We start from the raw sequence: 15,519 nt of genomic DNA on the forward strand, positions 1-15,519 counted from the left end.
TTTGAATACTAAGTTTCAGCTCTGTTTCTTCTTATTCTCATTCCTTGTAATGTAATGTTAAATTGTTTCTTTTTCTTCCTTTTTTTTTTTTTTTGGACCTCCTTTTCTTAATATAAGCATTTATAGCATGAATTTCATTCTAACAGTTGCCTTTGCTGCATTCCATAGGTTTTGGAATATTGTGTTTTATTTTTCTTTTGTTTTGAGACATATTTTGATTTGCCATTTGATTTGTTTGGCCCATGGCTTGTGCAGTAGTGTGCTAATATTTACATATTAAATATTTAGTATTTACATTGTAGATTTTCCAGCTTTGTTTCATTGTTGATCTTTAGTTTTATACCATGTGGTTGGAAAACATACTTGGGATGATTTCTCTTTCCTTAAATTTATAGTATTTGTTATGTCCCTTTTTATGTGATTTAATCAGGGGATTCTTCTGTGTGTATTTGAAGAAAATGTGTATTCTATTTTTCTTGTTTTATATATCTTTTAGAACCATGTATTCTGAAGTATGCATCAAGTAAAAATTTTCTTGTTGAGAAAAAAAATAGCACATACTATCTATCCAAAAATCAATATGGAAGAGGCAAAATGATATAGTAGATAATTTTATTCAACATCCTCTGATTCTTTTATGCCAACCAATCTTGGGTAGCCTGCTCATTTAACTGAAGTTGACTCTATTTACTAGTTCATTTCTTCATGTTTCAGTTTATGTGAGAATGTGACTTCAAGATAGAGATTAGGGATGTAGGAAAGCAAATACCACATTTTGTTGTCTGCCAACTAACTTATACAGGAGAGACAATGAAGTGTGATAGAACACTAGTTGCAGAATTAGATGACTTTTTATACAACTACTTGCATTCCCTTGGTTAAATCTATTTCTCTTTTGAAGTAATTTTTTCCTTATTTGCATAAGACAAAGTTCAATAGCATGGTATTCTTTAAATAGCTATTCTAATGATGCATATTTTTACCATATTTTAACATTTTTTAAGGATATAATCTATGTGAAATCACTACAAGAAACTCACTATTGTTGAATAGTGTATTTAAATTATGTGTTATATATTGAATACTTCTGTAAATAGACAAAGAGAAGGCATCACCTGAATTCCATCCTTCATGGTCACTAGACATGATAAAAACCATTGAACAAGACAGTCCTTAGCATTTGATCAAACAAATTATACATTTGAAACTGAGAGGCCCTGTTTTTATTGTTTTAAAACCAGACTATAAAATAAATCTATCTTGCTCTGGTTGCATTGTGGTTCTCTACAAATGGGGCATTGGTGCATGTAAACAAAATAGTTCCACTTAGAGCACATAGCTCAGAGCCTTCTGTCCTGTTTTCAGTGACCTGGAAAGTACAAAGAGAGCCATGTCACAAAAATGGCTTTACTAGTATATTTGTAGACAGATAGAACCCTCACTATCACCATAAATTTAAGATCTATCCACTTCCTCCAAGAAAAGTATAATAGGAGAAACAGAAATATTGAGTTCTGTTTCATAACATTTTCATTTGGAAGATTGTGAAAAAGGAGAGGGAAATAGATTGGGAAAATCTTTACCCCTGACATGAAGTAATAATAAATTAAGAACTTAAAAGAGGAAGAAATTTCTACCAGTAGCTTATAGAATTTTATTCACAATTGTACTCCTTTCTAAATAATATTTTACCTATTTGATGTACCTAAAATTACTCTTCTGCACCAAGCTCATTTAATCACTGGCATTGGTGTCTTTAGTCTTCATAAGTAGAAAAAAAAAATACAAACTCAAATGCATTAGACAGTTTTATTGCTTACTAAAAAGATAATAGAGAAATAGCTTATTGAAATATATTTGTATGTTATAAATTGATTTATGGTCATCATCACTTTCAGTGAAGAAACTTCTTTTATGTAAGATTATAGATATAATCTATCTTTATAACTACTTTTTGAGGAATTCACGAAGGTGATTTAATATTTCTTAAGAAAGTTAAACTGATTTGGAAATGTGTTTGTATAGAATCACACTGCAGTTTTGTTTTGTTTTTGCTTTGTTTAAAGTTCTATTATATTTTCCTCTGCAACTCAGACATGTTGGAATATACTTATATTAAAAAATATCTCTGTTCTAGATTCAGATAATTAATAAGTGAGATTCAATTGTAAATGATTGTTTTTTAAAAATCTAGTGTTGATGAGACTAAGGCCCCAGCTGCATTTATTTGGCTTAGCAAAGTAAAAGTAGAACTCTCAAAGCTCTAAAGCCAATCAGTTCTTCTAACTTTGATGCTTTAATGCTTCATAATTTACAACCAATACTGTAGTTTGTACATTTGAAGAGATTATGTAAACACTCGAGACATTCATCTTTAACATTCCCATTTATGCAAAAGAAGGCGGCTTTGTGTATTTCATTTATATACACGAATTTCTGATATTTGATATGGAGTTTAATTTTTATACTCTTCCCTTCAAGGTGTCACTTTAAGATGCTAGAATTCATCTCTTCCTAATAACTGTTCATTTATTAAAATTTTGTTTTACCTTTTTAGCGATATGTAGGACTTTATTATTACCTTCATCAGTAAACCTTACTTTCTGTGTTAAAGCTAGACATTTTTAAAAAATAGAATGCTTTATTTCATTTACTACTGAGTGATTTAATTCTTTCATGTTGTTAGGACTCTGTTCTGTATTTCTGTTTTAGTAGATGTGTTTGTCTTTTATTAAATTAAGCTGTAGCTGTGTTTTTTAATGAATATCTCACTAGTATTTAGAAACCTAGTGAGGATCTTTTCCCTTCTCAGTTTCATCAACCAGCTGTTTTTCCCCTTTAATATTGAACATACATAAATATTTATCTGTATTTTAAATATACTTGTAGTTATCATCAAGGCTAGTCTATTTAGCAAGTCAGTCAATGTAAGTAAGCAGATCGCTCATTTTAATTGTATTAATTCGCCTTCTCAGAGAAAGAAGGCGAAGCTTCCATCTGTCTCTGTCACTTTTGTTTCTTTCCAAGGAGATGACAAAGACATTTTTACCATATAGGTGTGAAATGCACAAGTGTGGTAACCCAAGTTCACTCCCACGCCTACTCATTCCCCCATAAATCATCCTACCAGCAAGTGGAAAGCTTAAGGATGAGTGACACTAGTGGGTTCAGAATCCTTACTCTCAGTCTCTATTTAAAAAGCAAAAATCCCAAGCCAGAAAGCTTCAGTGAGTTCCTAATGCTTTTCTACTGCTATAGGACTTGTAGCTGAACTATTAGTGATGACCTACCCTGCTGGGATATTGCACAGTCCCTTCATGCATGAAATTAATTCCTTAGTAAAGGCAAAATAAAGTCTCATGAAGCCCCCTCACTGTAATTTTGAAAGAATCAAGACAGGAAATGTTTGAGAAAGAAAATGTCTTATGTAAGATATAAAATATAGGTTTATAGATTTGACTAGTCATAAAAAATAAAGATTTAAGTAACACTTTATGTGGGGATTGCTAGAACATGTTAAATTAGTAAAATCATCCAAGGGTAACATACTTTTCTACTTAAAAGGTAATAGGATCTTTTGGCTACATAGACTCTCTGCCTGGGGCAGCAGGACACAATGACATTGCCTTGCTTTGTGGCAAGGAAAAATACTCCCCTCCTTCTGACTGTTTTCCCACAGAGTTCATACTTATTTCTAACTTTTTTTCATACCTGACCTTCAGCTCTCCATTTCAAGTGATTCCCTTGATTACCACAGCTATGCTTTTAGCAGCTTGACAAGTCAAATTATGCTTTCTCTTACCACTTATGTCTGTATAGAGTCTTGTAGTCAGAGAAGTCAGAGTAGGGATGCATGAAGAAAATTCACTCCACCTAAACTTGCCCTAACCACATCTTTTATTAGCTTTAAAGTATTTGGAAAAAGGGAACAGGACTATCCTCATTCAAGTAAATAGACTGTCACTTAGTTTCTAAAATGTTGGCTGTTGGGCTCCCAAATGCTTTTTTTTTTTCATTCAATGAAGTAATTTTATACAGAGGAAATGTAAAAATTGTAGAAGGCTTAAATTTTAGATTAGAAATAACCTTAGAAGTAAAATATTTGTGTTCATCCCTATGAGATGGAAAGAAAGAAATTGCGACCCAATATATTTATGTAACTGAGTTCTCACTTGTAATGGTTAAAGCAGAATCTGATTTCCTTCTATTCTAATTGCTGAGAAACACTCCATTTGCACATGTAATTACCAACTTGTACTTTTATCATAATACTTGCAATGCTAAGAAGTAGAATGATAAATATTAAATTTTCAATAAGGAGAATGAGTATTAAGAAGGTTTCCTATAGGCCAGCTGGTTACGTTGGTCAAATATTTAGGGAAAGGGTGGTTGGAAATTTAAGTAAGGAGAAACAATATTTCTGTGGTGTTTTACATGCAAATTTTCCCTTAAATTAATCCTAAAATGTTAACAGTAACTTTTATCACAACTTACCTTCTTTTTTTTGGATTAATAAACTTTATTCTGCAGTTTCAGGTGCATACCAAAACCAAGCAAAAGTATGGAGAGTTTCCATATAGTTCCTGTTTCCACCCATGCACAACTTCCTCCACTTGTTGACATCCTGTACCACAGTGGAAGAATGCACATTGACACATCATTATCACCTAACATCCATGGTTTACATTAGGATTCACTCCTGGCATTGTACATTCTATGGATTCTAAGGACATGCATTTGTTATTGTAATATCATATATACATATATAGTATCATTGTCCTAAAAATCTTTTGTGCTCTTCTTATTTACTTTTTCACTCAACCCCTGGCAACCACTGATCATTTTATATTTCCGTAGTTTTGCCTCTTCTACAATGTGTCATATAGTTGGAGTCATACAGTATGTACCCTTTTCAGATTGGCCTTTTTACACTTAGTAATGTGAATAAAAATTCTTCCAGGTTTTGTTTTTTTTACCCCGATTTTTGGTAATATGATTTTCCCATACTTTTTTTTCTTTTCCTACTGCACTGAAGTATAAAATCATTCAGAGATCGGAGAGTGAGGTTAGTGGGGTACAGTTAAGGATATGGCTGATTCATCTTTTTCTGAGGTTCTAAGTTACCTTCAAGTATTAAGAGAATTTATAGGAATAATCTAGTCAGACAGAAACTGCATATATGGGGAAATGTAATTAAATAGCTTGGATTTTACAAAATCCATTATTTATAGCTTTATAACATCTCTTCATAAAACCTCATTGAAAGGAATTCCAACAGGTTCTAAGGCATCATCCAGAATAATGTGCTACAGAATCACAGGTGGCATGCATGGGAGTATAAACCATAGGAACTTCAGCAAAGAGCATTCATTCAACAACTTAAAGATACCAGAAGTTAATATTTAGGAAACTCAGAAATCAAATTAAGGAATTTCCTTCTTAATAGGGGTATCTCTTTCCATTATGCCATCCATTTTTGCTCTTGTCTAGATGATTATACTGATTTGAGAGGATCATCACAAAATCACAGGTTTGTCTTTCTGTTATTCTGAGAAGGAATTTCAGTTATCAAATGAAAATTCTAGTTCTAGAGAAGTAATGTAGAAGATGAAATTCTAAAGAGATCATATTAGAACTCGTCAACCTATAATGAACATTATATTCTCAAAAACAAGCAACAAACTTAATATTGAACTTAATATTGCAACTTTAGAAGAATTTGGGACGCAGTTTCCTGAATTTTATAAGAAAGGACATTGACACCTGATTTTGAATTGATATTTATTATGCTTAATTTTGCCTACTATATAAACCAGATCAACTATCACATTTATAGAATTCAGGTCTCTTTCTTTTTCCCTTTTTAATTTTTTTGAAAGTAATGTTTGCATATTGTTAAAAAGATAAAATAATGCCGAAGAGATTACAATAAAGAGTAACTCTCTATATTCACCTCAGTCAACCAAGTTATGCTGCTACTTGTCCTGCCTCCCAGGGGAAAAAAAAAAAAAAAACGTTTTTTAACCTTTATGATAATTATTACCAAGCAACTAAATAAGAGACAAAATTTTATTTTTACCAACTTAAGATCTGTTTATCTATTGACTCAGCATTATGAGAGTTGAAGATTTCTGTGAAATCCTCTCTATTTTAATAGGCATTAGTTTTTCATTTGTCTATTGGCTAGTTTTTAATGTTAAAACTCTATCTGCATATGTTCAGTTTCTGGTTCAACATTTGGAAGTCGCCACTCTGTCGTAAAGACAAGTAAAAAAGGTGAATAGTCTGAAAAACCAACTACTCGTCTTGAATCTCTAAGAGTGGGAGGGACACAGGGCAAATCACCACCCCTAAAATTGGAAATACAGGCCAATATAGAGAGTCTTGGCTTCCCAGAGACACAAGTGGAAACTGCCAGAGAAACCAGTGTCAAGGTAGGAAATCTGAACTGTAACTGATACATTGCTGGAGGCTTAGTGTGGACAACTCTGAAAGTTAAAATCTCCAAAGAAACCCAGTGAAATTGGAAGGGGTATCCCCTATACTTTTGTGAGTTTTACTTCCTGGAACTCAACCAGATTCTTAAATGCTGGAGAAAAATCCTCTATGCTTCCAACAAAGAGAGGGGGAAATGAATCATTTTGAAATATTCCAGAGCATTCTGTTCTCAAGTCTTGCCCTCAGGAGAAACTAGTTAACCAGAACCTAACCTGCTGGGATATTATGAAAGCCTAAGTGACCTGGAAGAAAGAAATATCCAATTCCAGCCCACTCTAGCCATCCAAGGAGAGAAAAACAAAACAAAACAAAACAAAAAACAAAAAACCTAACACTTGGGAAGTTGCACTAAAGACTGTGATTTAATCATAAGAACAATAGAATATTTTGTCTCCTCTCACACCTTACCACTACATTACTAAGGCCTACTTAACAATAATTCTTTTTACATGGTGCATCACATCTAGTATCAAGAAAAATTACAATGTATACTAAAAGACAAACAATATTATTTGAAGAGAGAAAGCAAGATAAGAATCAGACATGGCAGAGATGTTGGAATTATCAGACTGGGAATTTAAAACAACTGTGAGTGATACGCTAAGCATGAAAGAACAGATGGACAATGTAAGGAGAAAGATGGAAATCCTAAGAATAAAAAAGAAATGCTAGAGATAAAAAACACTGTAACAGAAATGAATGGTTTTGATGAGCTTGTTAGTAGACTGAGGGAAGAATCTCTAAGCTAAAGGATATATGAATAGAAACTTTCAAAACTAAAAAGCAAAGAGAATAAAATCTGGGGAAAAAATCAGAACAGATTATCCAGGGATTGCGAGGTAACTGTGTAAGTATGATATATACATAATGAGACCTACCAGAAGGGGAAAAAAGAGAGAAAGGAATATGAAACAATAATGACTGAGAATTTTCTCAGATTAATGTCAGATACCGAACCACAGATCCAGGGTACAGTTAGCAAGATAAAATTCCAAATAAACTGCACCTACATTTATCATTTTCAAACAACAGAAAATTGAAGGGAAAATAAAATCCTTAAAGAAGCGAGAGGGGGAAAAGTACCTTACCTATAGAGTATGAAAGATGAGAATGACATCTGTCTTCTCAGAAATGCAAGCAAAAGAGAATGGAGTGAAATATTTAAAGTGTTGAGAGAAAAAATTCCCAGCAACCTAGAATTCTGTACTAAGTCAAATTTTTCTTCAAAAGTTAAGAAATGAAGACTTCCTCAGACAAACAGAAATTAAGAGAATTTGTTGCAAGGAGACCTGTTATGCAAAATATCTTAAAAGAAGTTCATTAGAAGAAAAATAATATAGGTCAGAAATTCAGATCTGCATAAAGTAAGGAAGAGCATCAACGGAGGAATAAGTGAAAATAAAATATAACTCTTTTTTATTCTATCTATTTAAATTGATCTAACAGTTTGTTCAAAATAATGTCAACAATGTATTTAATTATGTGTGTGTATATATATATATATGTGTGTGTGTGTGTGTGTGTGTGTGTGTGTGCTTACGCATGTTTATATATAAACGAGATAAATCACAGCAATGATATAAGGCCAGAAGGGAGGAATTAGGATTATTTTGTTATTATAAGGTACACACTTGTGAAACAATATACTGTTATTTCAAAGTAGCCTTGGATTATTATAAATTGCCAACTCCAGAGCAACCACTAAAAACCTCTTAAAAGTTTTAAAGAAAAGCATAACTGATAAACTAAGACGAAAAAATGGAATTATTTAAAATATTTAATTAAAACCACAGAAGGCAGAAAAATAGTAGAAGACAAAATTAGGAGCAGAATAAGAGCAACAAATAGAAAACAGTAACAGATATGGTAGTTATTAATCCAATTATACCAATAATCACTTTGAACATCAGTGGACTAAATGCAGCAATTAAAAGACAGGAATGGTTCAAGTAGATCCAAAAGCAAGTTCCAGCTATATGTTGATTAAAATCCATTTTAAATATAAAAACATATATAGATTAAAAGTAAATGGATAGAGAAATGTATATTGTGCTAACATTAATCAAAAGAAAGCAGAAGTAGGTATATTAATTTCAGATAGAGCAAATTTCAAAGCAAGGAAAGTTATCAGAGATAAAGGCATTACATCATGATAAAAGTTGGTCATTTCTCCAAGAAAAAAATAGCAATCTCGGACATGTATGCACTTAACAACAGTGTTAAACTATGTGAAGCAAGAAGTCCACTATCATACTTGGAGACTTCAGCATCTCTTGTCAGAAATGGACAGATCCACCAAACGGAGTATTAGGACATAGTCGAACACCGTTGTAATATAGTCAGTCAACTATATTTCAGGGATCTGTTTCTGGGCTCTCTATCCTGTCCTATTGACCCATTTGTTTGCTTGTTTACTTATTTGCCAATACCACATTGTCTTGATTGCTTAGGTTTTTTTTTTTTAAGATTTTATTTATTTTTTCATGAGAGACACACAGAGAGAGAGGCAGAGACACAGGCAGAGGGAGAAGCAGGCTCCATGCAGGGAGCCTGATGCGGGACTTGATGCCAGGACTCTAGAATCACACCCTGGGCTGAAGGCAACACTAAACCGCTGAGACACCCAGGGAACCCCTGATTGCTTAATTTTATAATAACTCTTGAAGTTAGGTAATAAGTCTTGAAGTTGAGGAGTGAGAGTCCTCCATGTTTGTTCTTCTCCTTCAATATTAGGTTGGCTACTCAAGGCCTTTTGCCTCCCTATATAAATCTCAGAATTAACTTGAAAAAGGAGCAAAAACAATACTATGGAGGAAGGATAGTCTTTTCAATAAACGGTGCTGGAACAACTGATATCTATGTGCAAAAATAATGAATCCAAACACAAGCTTTAACTCTCTTCACATCAGTTAACTCAGAATGGATCACAGACCTAAATGTAAAATGCAAAACTAAAAATCTTCTACAAAACTCCTGAAATGCAAATTAAAACAATGAGATACCACTACACATCCAGTAGAATGGCTAAATCTGAAACACTGTCAACAATAAATGCTGATGAGGATATGGAGCAACAGGAATTCTCATTTGTTGGTGGTGAGAATGCAAAATAGTACAGCCCCTTTGGAAGAGTGGCAGTTTCTTACAATACTAGATATACTCTGACCATATTACCAGGTCACATACTGTGGTATTTACCTGCAGGAATTGAAAACTTATGTTCACTAAAAACCTACAAACGAATGATTACAACAACTTTATTCATAATTGCCAACCAAGATGTCCTTCATTAGGTGAATGGATAAATAAACTATAGTACATCCAAACAATGGGATATTATTGAAGTCTAAAAAGAAATAATCTTTCAAGCATTGGGACAACATGGAGGGACTATTTCTTATTCCATCACATTTGAGATAGCATCTGTTGACCAGGGGATACCCTGACTATTTGATGAGATTATTAGTGTCTCTTTGTTCTCTCCCCTTTACCCTTCCATCATGCCTGCTAATTTCCTATCAGCTGTACCTTTACTTTTCTATAGGTTTTTGACCAAAAACATTAATATTATGTTTTATAAGTATATTTAAATCCTATTCAATTTATTAACCACTATGGACTCTGTTATTGTCTTAATTTTAATATAGAGAGTATCATTATAATAAAACAAAAACAATGAGTGACTTTTACTGTCTGCAAACTTCAGATTTTTTTTTAAGTTTATAGTTAAGCTGAAACAATTGAGACCAGTGTTTTATGAGAGGGACAGATGATGATTTAGTCTCTTTTATTATTTTTATCATCTCTGGACAAACTTCTGACGAACAACATAGGATTATATGTAGCATTTATTGATCCCTTCGTGACCTTTGACTCCAAGTCCATTAATCAGTTATAGATCTAATCAAATTAACATAGTATAGGCCAGCAGCTTTCGTATAATCTGCACTTAGAAATAGTCTCCTGATGAGTCAGATAATAATTTCCTGCACAGTAAAGAGAACTGTGTATTGGCATCCCTCCTCTCCAACTAATTATGTAATAACTTGGTACTCTTTGAGTAGTTTGCCATAGATACCTGCTGTTTCTCCAACTGGAAAGAACAGGAAAACAATATCTTGTGTATTTTGGGAGCATTGTTTTACAGTCACAAATTGGGAATGGTGTTAGCAGTATTATCTAACTAATGTCAGATAGAATGGCTAATCATCAACTATTTTGAGTGAATAATCATTTTTGGCAATGAGTATCCACTCTTCATCTAGTTTGTAGTGAACAGGTTTACAGTGTTCCCTAAATTTTGATGCATCAGAATCCCTTAGGAAGCATTTTAGACATACAGTTTCCTTGGGCCCACTCAGAGATTCTGTTAGTGGATGTGTTGGAATGGGACCTGAAGGATTTGTGATTTAGAAAAGCTTCTCAAGTAATACCAAGGCAAGTCAGGTTTTGTAACTACTATATTCAGCAAGCCAGCCTAGTCATTGTTTATAGATACCTTCTATAGAGAGTCATCAGAAAGTCACATGATCTAAATATGAACAATCATTAGAAGTATTTTAGAAATTTTTTTCATATCTATTAGCAGGTGTTTAGTAGCATTTGTTTAAATTATTTTTCCATTTTAGAATTATCATGGCTGTTCTTGATGTATCCTTTGGAAACTTGATTACTCATTTATTTATAAACTGGAATGGTTGCAGACTTGTTTTCCAAGGATAGCTTGTCTCTGTTCATGGCTACCTACAGAACCATTTACACTAAAATGAGCTTTATTCTTCTTGGAGAACTAGTATGTCTTCCTGAAGAACTAATATGTCCTTCTTTTCTGTCACATATTCTTTATGTGTTATATTCTGTTAACCTAAATTTCTACCAAAAACTTTGATCATTAGTGCATATAAATCAAATATTAACTGGCAGTATAAGATAATTACACTCCAGATACTTATCACATAGTAAAGTCTTGACCTTTCTGCCATCTAATACTTATAAAACATCTGTTAAATAATACACTTGAAAGACTATGTAAAATGCATGCATTCCCAACCTTAATAAAATTTACTCTTGGATCAAGTCAGACCAGAAAAGATCTTAGTAGTATTCTGCATTGTTTTTGCTCCTAGTGCATTGCTTTTATTAATGTTAGACAACCAGCCTCCACTGAGAAAACAAAAATCTATATAAAAGTTATTATAGTTATTATTAACATCTTATCTATCCAGTATTTTTTAAAGATTCTATTTATTTATTTGAGACAGAGAGAGAGCATGAGATAGAGATAGAACGAGAGCACAAGTAGGGGGCAAAAGGGGAGGGAGAAGCAGGCTCCCTGCTGAGCAGGGAGCATGACGTGAGGCTCAATCCCAGGACCCTGGAATCATGACCTGAGCTGAAGGCAGACTCTTGGCTGGGCTTCCCAGGCACCCCTTATCTGTCTAGTCTGTAAATTAATAAAAAAATTTTTTGAGAATCATTGAGTATCTATAACCTACAAAAGATAGAAGAGAATATATTAGTGTCTCTCAGTTTATGGAATATAACTGTTAAGTGTAGAAATTAATTGTAGACTTGTGTTTTATCTTAAAAGCTCACTGATTTTTTCTGCTACTATATACATATTAGTGTTGATTTTACAAACAATGATTCTTATTCTTTTTTTTTAAGATTTTATTTATTTATTCATGAGAGACACACAGAGAGAAAGAGAGGCAGAGACACAGGCAGGGGGAGAAGCAGGCTCCATGCAAGGAGCCCAATGTGGGACTCCATCCTGGATCCCGGGATCACGCCCTGAGCCAAAGGCAGACGCCCAACTGCTGAGCCACTCAGGTGTCCCAATGATTGTTATTTTTATTTAAATTTTCAAGTAAAGTTAAAATTCCTCAGAGATGAACTGTGTTTATCCTAGGATTTGAGTAGTACCAGATACTTGGCATGACTCTTAGTGGTAAGCACAATCAGTTTAAAAACCAAAAGCATTGCCCTTTTTTGAGAACTCATGGGATAATTTTTTTTTATGTCCTAGAATGATGAAAAACTGGGTTCCTAATGAACAACTTTTGGTTTGTATGTCGTAGACACTGTGAACATTGTAACTGATTCAGTTTGTACTTTATCCCCTCCCTGGAAGCTTCAAGTCAAATTGTCAACCGTCTTGAACATATTTTCAGAACTATTGGACCTCTAACAATTCTTTTGTTCTAATCATTTATCTGCCTATTTAATTTTTCTGCCTTTTTATTCTTCTGTAAGAATCTTGACCCATTTTATTGCCTAGGGAAGCTTCCACTTTAAAATTCTAAATTCCAGCATCCCACTTTAAGACTACAAGCTTCTGTACTTCCACCACTTACATCACTTAATCTACTATTACATCTACTGTTTGGCCCTATGGAATCCTTTATTTTATTTATTTGCTATTTGCTAGGTTCATTTCCTATTTTGGTAAAATGACATAAAGATCCATCTCATCACCCATGCCTGAAACCTGGGGACGATCTTAAGTGTCTTTTCCCAAAGTCGTTTTCCTCCATTAAATTCTTTCATTTCCACCTCTTTAAAATCTTGAGGATTCATCCCACAGACCGTCATCTTAGTTCAGACCCACAGCATTTCGTGGGGCCCATTATTTCAAGTCTTGTCTTCACCAATTCTTCCCCATACTCTACCAGAGTTACTTTTTCAAAATATGAATCATCACAAATCATATCATTCACCTACTTAGAATTCCTTAGTGTCTTCCCACTGTCTACAGGATAAAGCCTAAACTTCAGCATGCCATACACAGCCCTTCATGGTTGATTCCTAACTATTTCCCCCTACGTCCTAGGACACTCTCTACTCCAGGCTGCCTAAATATTTCAGTGTTCCGGGGGTAGCATACTGATCCTTAGCTTTGGTTGTTTGTACATACATACATTTTCTGTTAAATAGCCTATTCAATTCTTCTACCACTCCAGTTGTGTGGTGATTTTTAATTCTTTGTTATTGCTGTTTATACTAGCAAGGCCTGTACTCTCCTGGAATTTATATCCTCAGTACCTAATATAATTTCTTTCTTTCTCTCTAGCCTCCTGTCCTGTCACTCTGTTTTGTGCCCATGTTTCACCGATACAGGATTTCTTGTGCTTTGGCCTCTTCTTTTCCCATGTAAGACCTTCATAAATGGTATTTCTCTTGTTTGCGATGTTTTCTTGCTTTACTTTTCATGTCAACTATTCAACACTTATTTTTCAGATATGTGTCTATGTCATGATGAGCAAAGATCTCCCTGTGACCAAACCAAATGGAAATTTTTCTTGCCTTCATCATGATCTCTCAGCAATATTTAATAATATATAAAATTTTACTATTTTTTTAAACATTTTTATCTTTCTTTTCCTTCAGATATATACTCTTCTTTTTTCCTACCTCATGGACCATTCCCCCTGACTTTATATTCTGGTTCTTGTTACTATCCAAAATCTACTTGCTGGAATTTCTCATTACTGAGTCCTTGGTCCCATTTTCTTCTCCTATTATGGTCCCTCCCTAGGTGATTTCACCAAGTTTCAAAACTTAAAATACCAGATGAGGATCTTCATCCCTAAATATCTATCCCTCAATATCTGTTCTAAGATCCAAATTATCCCCAACACTTTACACAGTGGCTGCAATATGGCAAATGTTTTATAAATGTTTCATAAGTGTTTGAGTAGTAAACAAATATCTGCTACACTGTAGAGCTTTTAATTTTGTCTATTTAAGCTTATTCATTTTATTTATTACATTTATTAATTTTTATTGACTGAATTACTTGATTGAATCAAAATTGCTAATGGTGGCTTAGAGACTTTTTTTAAATAGTAGAAATGAATTAAGTGTAAACAAGATGACAGGAGCTCTCATATTGAGTTGGAGCTTAGAGAAGATTGTGATTTGATTATTATAATCCAAATAGTATTTTGTCTATCTCTAAAAATAGACACAATCATATAAATCTAAAAACACTATTTGGTAATTTGCACAAGAGAAGAACATTGGCTCATAGTAAGAAGTACTTATTTGCCTGATTAAACAAAGATTCTTTGTTAGTATGGAGTCAAAGAACATAGGTAAAACTCAGCAACATAGCAACAAAGACAATTGATTCAGCAACATAGACCGTTGATTCCCTTTGAAAAGCAGAATAATAGATCTACACCATTCATCAAGAATAGAAAATACAGACTGATAAATAAAAACTATTACAACAAAACACATGTTGCAGAAATTATCAGGAAAAAGATTAAAATCAAGTAAAATGAAACATAACATTATATACATGTGTATATCTTATATATATTATATATTATAACAAAAATAATAACATGGAAAAATAAAGACCTAGATTAAGAAACTCCAAATGTGTTTGCAGCTAAAATGGTGTGGGGAGCGGGAGCAGGGAACTGGTTCCCCAGTGAAACAAGTGTTAGAAACACTGGATCAAACAAAATCATGACCATGTCTTTCCTGAGAATTTCTCAAAGCTTCTAATGTGCTATCGTGCCTTGGGGCTCATTAACGGAAATATATGGAATGATTTTTCTTCCCAGATGTATTTGCCATCAAACTATTTGTGTGCAGAATATTGAATGGAATTGATCTAGGAAGGATTAGTCTTGGTACTGAAAGTATCCTTCCCATTGGCAGAGATTTAGTTCAGTTTTGTTAGATGAGAACTGTTAATAGTCATCCTTAGATTATTAAAAGGGGATTTTCCCAACTAGGCAATTATTTGAATATATTCCCTGTGGTTGTTTAGGGACAGATCCTGATGTTTCCTTCTATATGTGAAGAGAACGCAAATCATTCTATAAGGGAATGTCAAGGAAAAATGGATTGTGGGAAGAAAGGAGGAAATGAGAATGGTGAAAACAAAGTGCAGATATACCTTAAATGCTTCATGAAAGAGTGAGGCAGTCAAAACTGAAATAATCCTCATCCAGTCCTTGACAGAGCCTAATTCATACATTTCGAAGTCATTAAAGGGGTCAATAT

The 15,519-nt window shown here is 33.5% G+C and overlaps 1 pseudogene; it reads right to left on the reverse strand.

Moving 5' to 3' along the window:
• Window positions 1-13,092, reverse strand: part of LOC112929902 (thioredoxin-dependent peroxide reductase, mitochondrial pseudogene) — a 183,958-nt pseudogene extending 170,866 nt beyond the window's left edge.
• Window positions 13,093-15,519: the final 2,427 nt, after the last annotated feature.

The sequence above is a fragment of the Vulpes vulpes genome, chromosome 7 (genome assembly GCF_048418805.1).
Source record: "Vulpes vulpes isolate BD-2025 chromosome 7, VulVul3, whole genome shotgun sequence".
Classification (NCBI taxonomy): Eukaryota; Metazoa; Chordata; class Mammalia; order Carnivora; family Canidae; genus Vulpes; species Vulpes vulpes.